The sequence below is a fragment of the Ornithodoros turicata genome, chromosome 2, assembly GCF_037126465.1.
Source record: "Ornithodoros turicata isolate Travis chromosome 2, ASM3712646v1, whole genome shotgun sequence".
Taxonomy (NCBI): Eukaryota; Metazoa; Arthropoda; class Arachnida; order Ixodida; family Argasidae; genus Ornithodoros; species Ornithodoros turicata.
The window spans coordinates 70519089-70529847 of record NC_088202.1 but is presented as its reverse complement, the minus strand read 5'-3'; the positions used below and the strand labels follow the sequence as shown (position 1 = coordinate 70529847).

Sequence of the window (10759 nt, the reverse complement as noted above, 5' to 3'; positions counted from 1 at the left end):
ACGTACGGTTATGCAATGATACAGCTTACGATCGCGCACGGCCCCCCTCTTGCGATAGTCGTGATGTTGCCCGCCTGAGCGTGGCTGAGGACGGCAAGCAATTCCACCACCACCGAGTGTATACTGTAGCGTCCATACGATATTTCGCAAGGGAACTTACATGGGGGAGAGGATTTCACCCAGGATTTTGTTCTCGAAAATACGTGCACTATAAACCGCACGGTTTCGTGGGGGGTTGAACTCATGCAAACCCCTTCTGGCTACACCACTGAGATGGAATCGGTAATTATTATTATTTTTTCTTTCCTTTTTGTCTGTCGACTCTTGCATGCCCTGAATATTTTATAATAGCTACGCGACAGCATGGGAAACGCAACATGAATAAGTATTCAGAATGCATCTCTCGTTCGCTGCAAGCACATGCATGAATAGACTTCACAATGTTGCAGGAACACGCGCGCTTGCGACCTTTTCTTTTTTCATTTTCCCTTGGCAAGACAGAATTGTTTACCACGGTAACGTCCCGCTGAGGGCGCGACCCTGGGAGCTGGTCTACTCGCGCCCATGTAGTGCGGCTGTACTCAACATTAACGACTGACACTGGCCAAAACTGGCATATGGCTGCCTTCATTTGCTCAAAGCTTTGCACCCTACGATATCATGAAAAGCGCCAAGAAAATCGTTCCGCTGTTGTTGCAAGAAGCGCTGCTTCACACGACCCCCAACGAAGTTTATGACATGACAAGCTTACTTCCAAAAGCCTCCTCATAATAAATTAGAACAACAAAATTTAGCTAAATCCACTCGGACCTCGTAAAGGTTGTCCGCTTTCGGTCCAGCTCTGCAGCGTGGCATACCGCAATATGGTGGCTCTGTTCCCCACCACTATGGCACCGGCGTTTAGTGTAAGGTGGCGAAAGATGAGACACGGGGCAAGATACGACATTTTTTGCTCGACACCGCCTGTCTCAGAGACGCGTTGCCTCATGCGATTGAAACTGTACTCATAGGTGGCTCTGCATGTCCGCTTTATTGCACGTGAGAATTGTCCGGTTTGGTATTTCCGTTGAAGAGAAAAAGATCGGTTACTTCTGCCTGGAGTGTAAAGACCCGCAAAAAAGGGCGGGATTTTCAGTAGTCCTTTTTCTTGTCAGTTGTACAGCAGCGTAACGTGTCGCAGCTTTATTCTGTCAATATAAGTCCACATTCTTACTCCCTTATTCATTCATCTAGATATATGCAAAATATGGGCACTCTTGGTTGTCCGGTGTTTAACTGAAAAATTAATGCATCCGGTAGTATCCACGGGACAAGACGCGACAACTTAATGCAATTTAAATTGAAAGCAATTTAGAAACTGATCACTCAACTATTAGGTGGTCTTATGCTTCCTCAGAGATTCCTTTTTTGCATATTGCCTAAGATTATTTGCCTAGCAAATTTTGCTGTGTCCTAGGACACTTCCAGCAAAGCAGAAGCGCACTCAAAAGCGAGCGACCAGCGACACTTCAGACTAGCGGTGCCTTATTTGCAAAGGACTGTGGAAATAGCACCGGGTACCGCAAACCGCACACCATGTAGGCGGTGGGCTCAAGGGGGCTGTGTGGGGTGCTTAAATTGCAAAAACTACCGTAATTTGTATAGTTTATTACCACGGCGTGTCTCATCTTGCGCCACGCGCTGTCCTGTCTTGCCCGAGGGTTGGGGCAAAATGAGACAATCTGCATTTGTTAATTTCTTGTTCTGTGTTTATTTTAGAACGGGTTACGTCCGTTCTGATTTACGGATCAGAAGCTCTAGACTTCTGAGAATGTGTCTATGAGTAGTTTCTTACAAATTCACGAAAAATAAAAATAAAATATTCAGTTGCAAATTTCTGTCTCATCTTGCCCCACCTTACCCTACTTCGTGCGCGGCGTGACACGCAGCAAAGGGAATTTTTCAGAAAGTTATGCAATGACAAAAGTAGAATGTATGGGACCTTTCATTTGGTTGTGAAACGGAGGTCCCTATCCTCAATATGGGATTTGTGCAGTGCATCGCATGCACAGCGTTGCTCAGCTACAGCAGGAAGTGGCCTATAGCATTTCAGACGTTACAAGTATCGAGCGTCATTCTGTACCACCAGCATTAGCTCATATTTTGAAGTGTTACAGCCCATAGTATCCCCTCGAGTGCAAAAGACCGAGGTTCTGACGCCTGCGCACGCATGTGCGTAAAGGACATAAGGCGCCATATGATGCAAGAACTGTCTTTTTTGACTGACGTGAAGCGCTCATTGATACGCTACTGCAAGACGCAGCTATCGACTGTCCAGCCCACGAACACTGTTGAGGCACGCGTGCAAAGCTTGGCTTCTGCACTACGCACCAATGTGACACCAGAAATCGAAAGCGATCTTCAAACCGGCTCTTATGTGCTGCAACAATGGACATGGTGTACGGATGATTACCGAAAGCTCGCGAATATAACGTTAACAGAGCTCTACATAAGTCAAGGATGGATGATGATAAAAGGTGAGATCAAACATCTTTACAGAGGAACGGAAAAGCGAAGACAACATGATGGAGGTATGGAAGTAGTTTCCAAAGCTGTGTTCGTAATAGGCCGCCAATGCTGTCAACGCTCTCAGCCCATTTAGGGGGTTAATCTGCGCGGCTCATTTGTTAGACATTGCCCTCTGACTAGAGTCGTTCTGATGGGGGGGGGGGGGGGGGAGACCTGGGGCGCCTTCACCAGGGGGGATTTTTCGTGCCCGGGGGTGGACGGGCACCTTTTTTCATCTTTGTTTTTCTCTTCTTGTTTACAGAACTTCTGGTGGGGGCGGGGACGGGGTGCGGGCGCTTCACATTTATCCTGCCCCAGGCGGAAGCTCGCCTTGGGAAGGCTCTGCCTCTTATATTCGTCCAAGCCTGATTCAATATCCGTTCAAGTGAGTGCACCGATCACGGAAAAGACCATCACAGGATCTTAAGCAACAAGTAATTCACGGAAACACCAATGAGTGCGAGCGCCAGGGGTTGACTCCAGGCGGTTCAAACCCTGGCCCTGGCATTCATTGGCTTTTTGCCTACGGCTCGCATGCACATATGTAAAGCATGTGATGTTCTTCAAGCAATCGAGTCTCCACATCCAGCTTTCTCACACAATAGGGTCAGGATGGAACTTGCGATTGGCTATGCTCGAGTCGGCGAACGCAGTATAACGATATCGAAACCATTGTTGAGCAAACGCGGGAGTCCCATTATGGACGCAGTCAACGAAGAAACGATTCTGACCTTGATTAAGCTTCCAACATCGTTCGAAGAGGCTACAGCCGACGTCGAAACGGAAGCATCGCCAACGCTTCACTTATTTCAGACGACATGCGTGAGGCCCGACAGCTCAAAAGTAGGGTGGCGTACCAGCGAAGGACACGCGAACCACACAAACCAATCGCGACGTTCAAGATGAGACAAAATCACGACCTCACCACATATAATGGACGTGCTAGTCTCAATACGTAAGGAGCCCTCCGGTACGGCAGACGGCGATGATGTTCAGCGACAATCTTCAGCTTAACTGCTATGGTTGTATAGTCGAAGAAAGAAGAAGCAGACACAACCCAGGAGTACAAGGAGGTCGTCCGTGGAAAACATCCTTTTCTTGCACAATAATCTTTAGATGCTAATAAAACAATTGTCCATGACCAGAATGTCAATTAATCGCTAGGGTCTGTGATATTCATGGAGGTGCGATTTATTCGTAGGACGCTATGTAAGCTAGAAGGGCCTTCGGCAGCTCCTATCGGGCATGTCCTTGTATGGTCAACACGACCCGGGCCCTATCATGTATTTTTTTTATCCGCGGGCTCTGTCGAAAAATAGAACCTGTGTTAATCTCCGCTCAGAACACAATTTTCTACATATTTTCTTTAAATGTCGTAAGATTGATGATTTCACCGAAGCAAAATTACTGGCGTAGTGTGCACGCGCATGACGTACTCTAAAGAACCGCTTAGGCAATGCTGACAGAGCTAGAACGAGTGTCTACTCGCAGTTTCATAAGAGCGTGTCACAGACCAGCTAGACCGCTGAGGTAATTGCTAGTTGTGGCAGCCCGGGATCGAAAGAACCGACTGTCAGGTTATTCGTTTCGCGCATCTGACTATAGCAGTGCAGGCGATGCTGCTGCCACAAGCCCCGAAAGCGAAGTGACGAAGTAGCAACACCAAGAGAGGTAAGAGGTAGTGCTTTGGGTATTCTAGATGGAAGGGAAATGGTTTAGTCATAGGACGGACGATGGTGAAGTTGAGTCGGAAGGGGGAAGTTAGGTGCGTCGGAGTGCTGGACACAGTGGATTACGAGGATCGAGTGTGCGGGAGTCCAGGAAGGCGTGTTTCAAACGCTCGATGGACACGGTGTCGGACAGGCTGTTGATATTGACGGTGAAGTGGGCTGGGGTGTTCGACGAATTACAGGGAATGGTCCGGAATACGGCGTCTGAAGAGGTCTTCCCACAGTACCGCAGCGGTTGAAAACCTGTGAAACGGTCGAAAACAGGTTTCGAGGCCAGGGTGCAGGTTTGTGGTAGATCGATGGATGAGCGGGGTCTCGCCTAAGGTTATCCATGACTTGACGTAGGGGAAAGGCGTAATCAGCTACTGTGGATGGGACGTCGTGAGCTGAGGACGACAAGAGTTTGCTGGGGAGGCGGAGGGTTATGGCATGGACGAGCTTGGCAGCGAGTAGTGCAACTGGGAGGACTTCGGGGCATAGAATCTGGGGCGAGGCTCGGAACGCTACCTTGAGTTGATGACGTAAGCGTTCGACGAGCCCGTTTGAGGTAGGATGGTATGCGGTTGTCCTGATACGTTTCGTTCCGGGAGAGCTGATTAGGGCAGCAAACAGGGCACATCCGAATTGCAATCCGGACGGAGTGTCGAAATGGGAAATCCATGCGGTAACAAGTATCGAGGAGAATGTTGAAGCTGCTGCGTCAGGGACCGGAACTACTTCGGGCCAATGAATGTATCGGCCAATAATGGTGAGGATATGGTGTAGCCTCGACTGTAGGGTAGAATGCCAACTATACTCGTATATCGACGTGGAGGTAGTCGAAACTATCGCAGGACGGCAGAAATAGCGAAGGTGCCAAACGGGTATGGCACTGGACTTTGAGCTCGAACCCATCACCGTATGTCTGAATTCATTCCAAGTCATACATAATGTGTGCCAATGTGTCGTTGAGTAGCGTGTGCCTGAATGGGATAAATCGTGGGAGTGGTGATACAGTGAGCTACGAAGTACGAAATGAACAAATAGCGGGGTGTTGATTAGGAAGTGTCCCAAACCACGAATGGCAACCACAGGCAACACGACATCGTGCAGGCTGATCGCAGAACTTGCGCGGAGCTTGGCCAGTTCGGCGTTCGAAGACCGGGTGGTTGCAAGAAAGTCAAGGGAGAGGACGGTGAAGGGGCGTAGGTCCGGTGCGGTTTTAACGGAATATACGCGACTGACAGCGTCGGCTACGGGGTTATTGACTCAGCTAGAGCGCTGGATGTCGGCCGTAAATTCCGAGACGAAGGAAAGTTGGCGTATAACGCGGGGGTATATCCTGCTCCGGAAAAAGAGAATGCATACGTCGAGGGCTTATTGTGTGTGTAGACGATGAATGTTCGTCACTCCAGGAAATATCGAAAATGCTTCACTGAGAAGAAAATGGCAAGGGGCTCACGTCCAAAAGTGCTATGGCGTGTTTCTGCCAGCTTCAGCTTGCGAGAGAAGAAGGCTAGCGGTTGCAAAGCAGAAGAGACGCGTTGCTGGAGCACAGCACCGACCGCGACGCGTCCACCATGATGCCAGTAGAGGCATCGTGCCGAGGGTGGATGAGGAGAGCGACGGGGGCAACGTCTTCACGAATCTTGTTGAACACGGTGAGGGCTTCGGAAGACCACGTGAGACTGGAGGAGCCGTGATTACGAATTGTGAGCAAAACTTCATTTCATTTTTCATTTTCATTTTATTGTTTTTCAAGCATATAGGGACACAAGTTATAACATAGGACTGCAAGGACTGCGAGGCCATGGCTGGGAGGTGGAAGTGTCGCAACAGAGGGTGACGGAAGAATTCGGCACTGCATCAGCTTCGAGCTTGAGTGAGGTAGTGGGACTGTGGCGCAGTTTTGCGAGCTCTTCATCAGCGACCTGAGCAGAAGCAATTGCAGAGTGGGACACAGAGTTGGTAACGGCTGATAAGGACGCGACGCGACTTAGAGCGTCGGCCGGACCGTTTTATGTGCCTTTGACGTGCTAGATGTCGGTGCACATCTCGGCGAGGAAAGACAGGTGCCGGATTTCGCGACGGGAGTAGCGGCTGCTGGCAGACCGAAAAACATGGAGGAGGGGCTTGTGGTCACTCGGGATGGTGAAGGCTCAACCCTCGTGGAAATGACGAAAGTGACGTACAGCAAGGCATGCCGACACGAGCTCTCGGCCGAAACTGTCATACTTCTTATGGGCCGGCTAGAGAAGAAACCAATGGGACACCAGGAGTCGCTGATCTTCTGCTGGAGGACGGCGCCGACGGAAATACCGGTGGCGTCCACCATAAGCGCTGTCAGGGCAAGAAAGTGGCAGCGGCGAGATCGGCTTTGATCTCGAGGAAAGCCGAGTCGGCGTCGGGTTCCCAAGGCAGCTCGCGAGCAGTTGATCAAGACACTGACACAGAGAGGAGTGCATCCAGAGGGCGCAAGGTGGTGTCGCAATGGGGAATAAAGCGGCAATAGAAATTAATGAGGCCGAGGGAACGGCTGGGTTGCCGTAAGGAATGTGGCCGCGGAAAGTTAGTGATGGCTTATCTTGCTCGCCGGCGGTGAGGGGGGGGGGGAGGGGATGATCCCGTCCGGAGTGACATTGTGACCGAGGAACTCTGTGGAGGTTAGGCCGAATACGCCTATCAACATTGATGACGATGCCGATGCCGATCAGGAAACGAGTGCGGGAGGCGGTATCCACGTGACAAAAGACGCCGCGGATAAAGAGGCGGCTGCTGCATGAGCTGGAGACTGCGCCAGCCGCTAACGGTCTCCGCTGAGGTTTCCTGACCACGTACAAGGGCGTGTGCATCGGCGGCCGCAGACCCGAAACACTCATGGTACCAGCAAGGGTCAGTGGGGCTTGGGGAACGCCGTCGTCCAGAGGATCGGGACTGGGGGCGTCGCCAGGTGCAATGCCCGGGCCGGGGGCTCTGCGGTGCTGCCGCCGAAGCGACCATGGCAGACAGGCGGTTGAAATCAGCGCGGAGTTGCTTGATCGAGTCTTGACCAGAGGTCTCAGGCGGGCGAGACAAAGGGTGAGGGTACGGTGAGGGAGATGGCGTGAGTGCAGGCGCAGACGGTGGAATAGCGCAGAGTGGCTGTGGATAGATTTCCATTATCTTGTCTGCATGGCCGGTCAGTTCTTGCAACGGCAGGGTGGCGGCAGAGGCCAAGATCATCTGTACGTTAGGCGGAAGCCTTTGAAGAAAGAGCTCCTTGAGAAGGGCCGCGCCGAGGGTGAGAGCGCGCTCGTCTAGGAGGTTCTGCATGTGCCGTAGGAGCTGGCTGGGACGGCGGTCGCCTAGCTCCTCAGCAGTGAGGAGTCGCTGCAGACGCTTGCGCTCGGAAGTGGTGGTGTGCTCCAACTTAGCTGCCTTCGGGCTGTCGTAGGGACTGACTTGCGGTGGAGCGGAGAGGAGATCGATGAGTTGCACGGCAATCTCTTGCGGCAGGACGCTGACGACATGCCGGAACTTGGCCAGTTGGGAGGTGATGTTGGTGAGTGCAAACTGGCATTCCACTTGAAGGAACCAGACGGCGGCGTTGCGGGTCCTGAAGGATGGGAGTCAAACACAGTGCTACACAGAGACGGGGGCGCCGGATTGCCTGGTGAAGCAGGAAAGGGTGGGGGGCGCTGCATGTTATGCCGCGACGTTCGGGTCACCAAAAATGTGGCTCACAAAAGAGACCGGAGCTCCAAGGAAACGTGTTTATTTGGCCAGAGCTGATGGGCCAACTGCTGATCCTAGCCGAGCAGATTTTGTAACGAAACATACGAGGGGTGTTAAAGTCAAACCGGGACTTTCTTTCTCCTGAGTGTACAAATGGTTCGCGCTACTTCTTTCTCGTCATTTTCACACGCGACAGGCCTCCGCGTTCACCCCGTGGTGGTCCAAAGTTTGTGCAAAATAGAAGACACGCGCTGGACAAGATGGCCGACAACGAGGTGAGCGCGCACATCGAACAGCGAATTGTCATGAAGTTTCTCGTGAATAAAGGCGTAAAGTCATCTGAAATGCACAGATGACTTCACAGGCTCAGTATGGCCACGATACACCTAGCCGCAGCAAAGCGTTTGAGTGGTGCAAACGGTTCCGAGATGGCCGTACATCAGTGCAGAACGATCCCGGCCGGGGCGGCTCAGAGCCCAGTGTCAGAGTTCCGGAGAACATCCAACCTGTGGAGCGCCTGATCCTCAAGGACCGACGGATAACATGTCTCGAACTGGCTCGAAAGACAGACCTTTCTGTGGGAACGTTGAACACTATCATTCAGGAATACCTCCAGTTTCGGAAAGTTAGTGCCCGTCGGGTCCCGAGGCAGCTCTCCGTCTTTGACCGGCAGAGCTAAGGTACCGTTTCGACACTGAAGGACAGCCGTTCCTTGATCGGATCATCACGTGCGATGAAACGTGGGTGCACCATTTCTCTCATGAGTTTAAACGCGCATCAAAACAGTGGAAGCAACCGGGCTCGCCAGCTCCAAAGAAATTCCGGAGCACCCCGTCTGCGGGTAAGGTCATGGCCACGGTTTTCTGGGACAAAGCTGGCGTTGTCCCTGTTGATTTTCTGCCCAGTGGTACCACCATCAATAGTGCATATTACTGCCAGGTTCTCAGGGATGTGCATAAGGTGCTGAAGCAAAAGCGGCCGGGCCTCATCACCAAAGGAGTCCTCTTCCTACAGGACAATGCACATCCGCATACCGCGCATCTCACGACACGCACCTTACAGGAACTTGGCTGGGAGTAGCTGCCACATCCCCCTTACAGTCCAGACCTCGCCCCCAGCGATTTCCATCTCTTCGGGCCACTAAAGGCGTTCCTTGAGGGCCGCCACTTCAGCTGCGACGACGAGGTGAAGAATGCGGTCCGATCAGTGCAGCTACGCGCCGGTAAGGATTTCTACGCTGCTGGCATCCAAGCCCTCGTGAAACGCTGGGACAAATGCATTTGTGCCAGCTGGAGATTACGTTGAAAAATAAAACTAATTTCTCGCCTATAAGTTCACTTTAATTTTGCGAAAAGTCCTGGTTTGACTTGAACACCCCTCGTACAAGCTTGCGTAGCGCGCCGCGATGACGATGACCAAGGTCAGGCACAACAAAGGGATCGAGTCAGCAACCTTCATGGCCAGTGGCGGCGGAATGTACGCGGCTGACATCGGCTACGGGGATGTTGACTTCGCCAATGTGCTGGATGTCGGTCGTAAATTCTTAGATGAAGGAAAGTTCCGGCCTCATCGTCATTGCCACTATGTTTATGTAGCAACCGAGCTGGTGATAAGTATCCATGATAGCGAAGCCCCGAGGCGAGGGAGAAGAAGGGACATACACACAGATCCTTGATCTCGCCAGCCGCCAAGACACAGTGCACGTCGACCGGCTAAAACTCGCCTACCTCGACCGGCATTTTATTTATTTTTTGTTCTTATTTCTTATTTATTTCCCCCCCCCCCCTTTCCATTCAGATACCTTGCGTGAGACGGGAGATGGGCGATGTGTTACTACTTCCTTCTTCTCTTTCTTTCCTATCATTCATTTTCTTCTTCGATCTGTAGTTTTTCATTGTAAATAAATAAAGTAACTAAATAAATACCTCGACCGGTACATCAATCTCCCCTCTGTTAGCTGCATCACCCCCCTTACGTCCCACACCGACTTTCTCCCGCCTCGTCGTGTACACTGGCTCGCTTCACCAAGCCATACATCCAGGGCATACAGCCAGCCAGGCATACAGCCATACAGCCAGGGCATGTGTGCAGTGCAGCTGTGATGCGCGCTGTAGATGACCTTCCACTCTTGGCGCAGTGCACCTGCTTGTTGTTCCATTAAGTTCAGTCTCTCTTGTTGGTAGGTCACTCGTTCCTAGCTCCACAGTACCACGTGCTACATTGAGGCCCAGTTACTTGAGGACGGTCTAATGATGCAGAGCTCGCCATGCAGAATATCTCTCGAATTGCCTTAATTAGCTATTCTGTACTTTTCAGGTGCGAGACGACGTAGACAGAAATGAACTAGAGTTTCTGTGTGGAGCGAAACGTCTTGTGGTCAGTGCGTGCTTCTGTGCACGCTGTACAACTTTTGGCAATGGCTCCGGGACTAAGCAATGGCTGCTCTGTGGAACAACAAGAAATGGTACTGAAATGACTGAATGCGGGTATTGTGGATGTTTGCCGGTTTCCAATGAAGTCACACAGAAACAGTTGTCACAGAACAGCGCATCACACACGGGCCGCCACACAGTCCGAAGCACAAGAAGGCAGTGACAGATTTCACGCCATGCCAGCTTCGCGCCCAGAAAAGCGGCTTTTTATTGCTGAGAGCAGTCCAGTGCTTACGGCCTGTGCGATCTGTGCGATTTTTTCAATAATATTTTTTGATAGCGCTGTAGCTAAGCAAGATGCATCACTGAATGAAGAGAGGTTTTGTGTCTTCGGTGTTCCAGCCTCAGAACACTGAT

At 51.4% G+C, this 10759-nt stretch overlaps 1 long non-coding RNA gene across 1 annotated transcript; it reads left to right on the top strand.

Annotated features, from left to right (window-relative positions):
• Positions 1-3975: 3975 nt before the first annotated feature.
• LOC135383698 (uncharacterized) lies at positions 3976-10736 on the top strand. The gene is made up of 2 exons (XR_010420009.1): positions 3976-4218; positions 10287-10736. It is a non-coding gene; the product is annotated as an uncharacterized LOC135383698 (long non-coding RNA).
• The last annotated feature ends 23 nt before the right edge of the window (positions 10737-10759 follow it).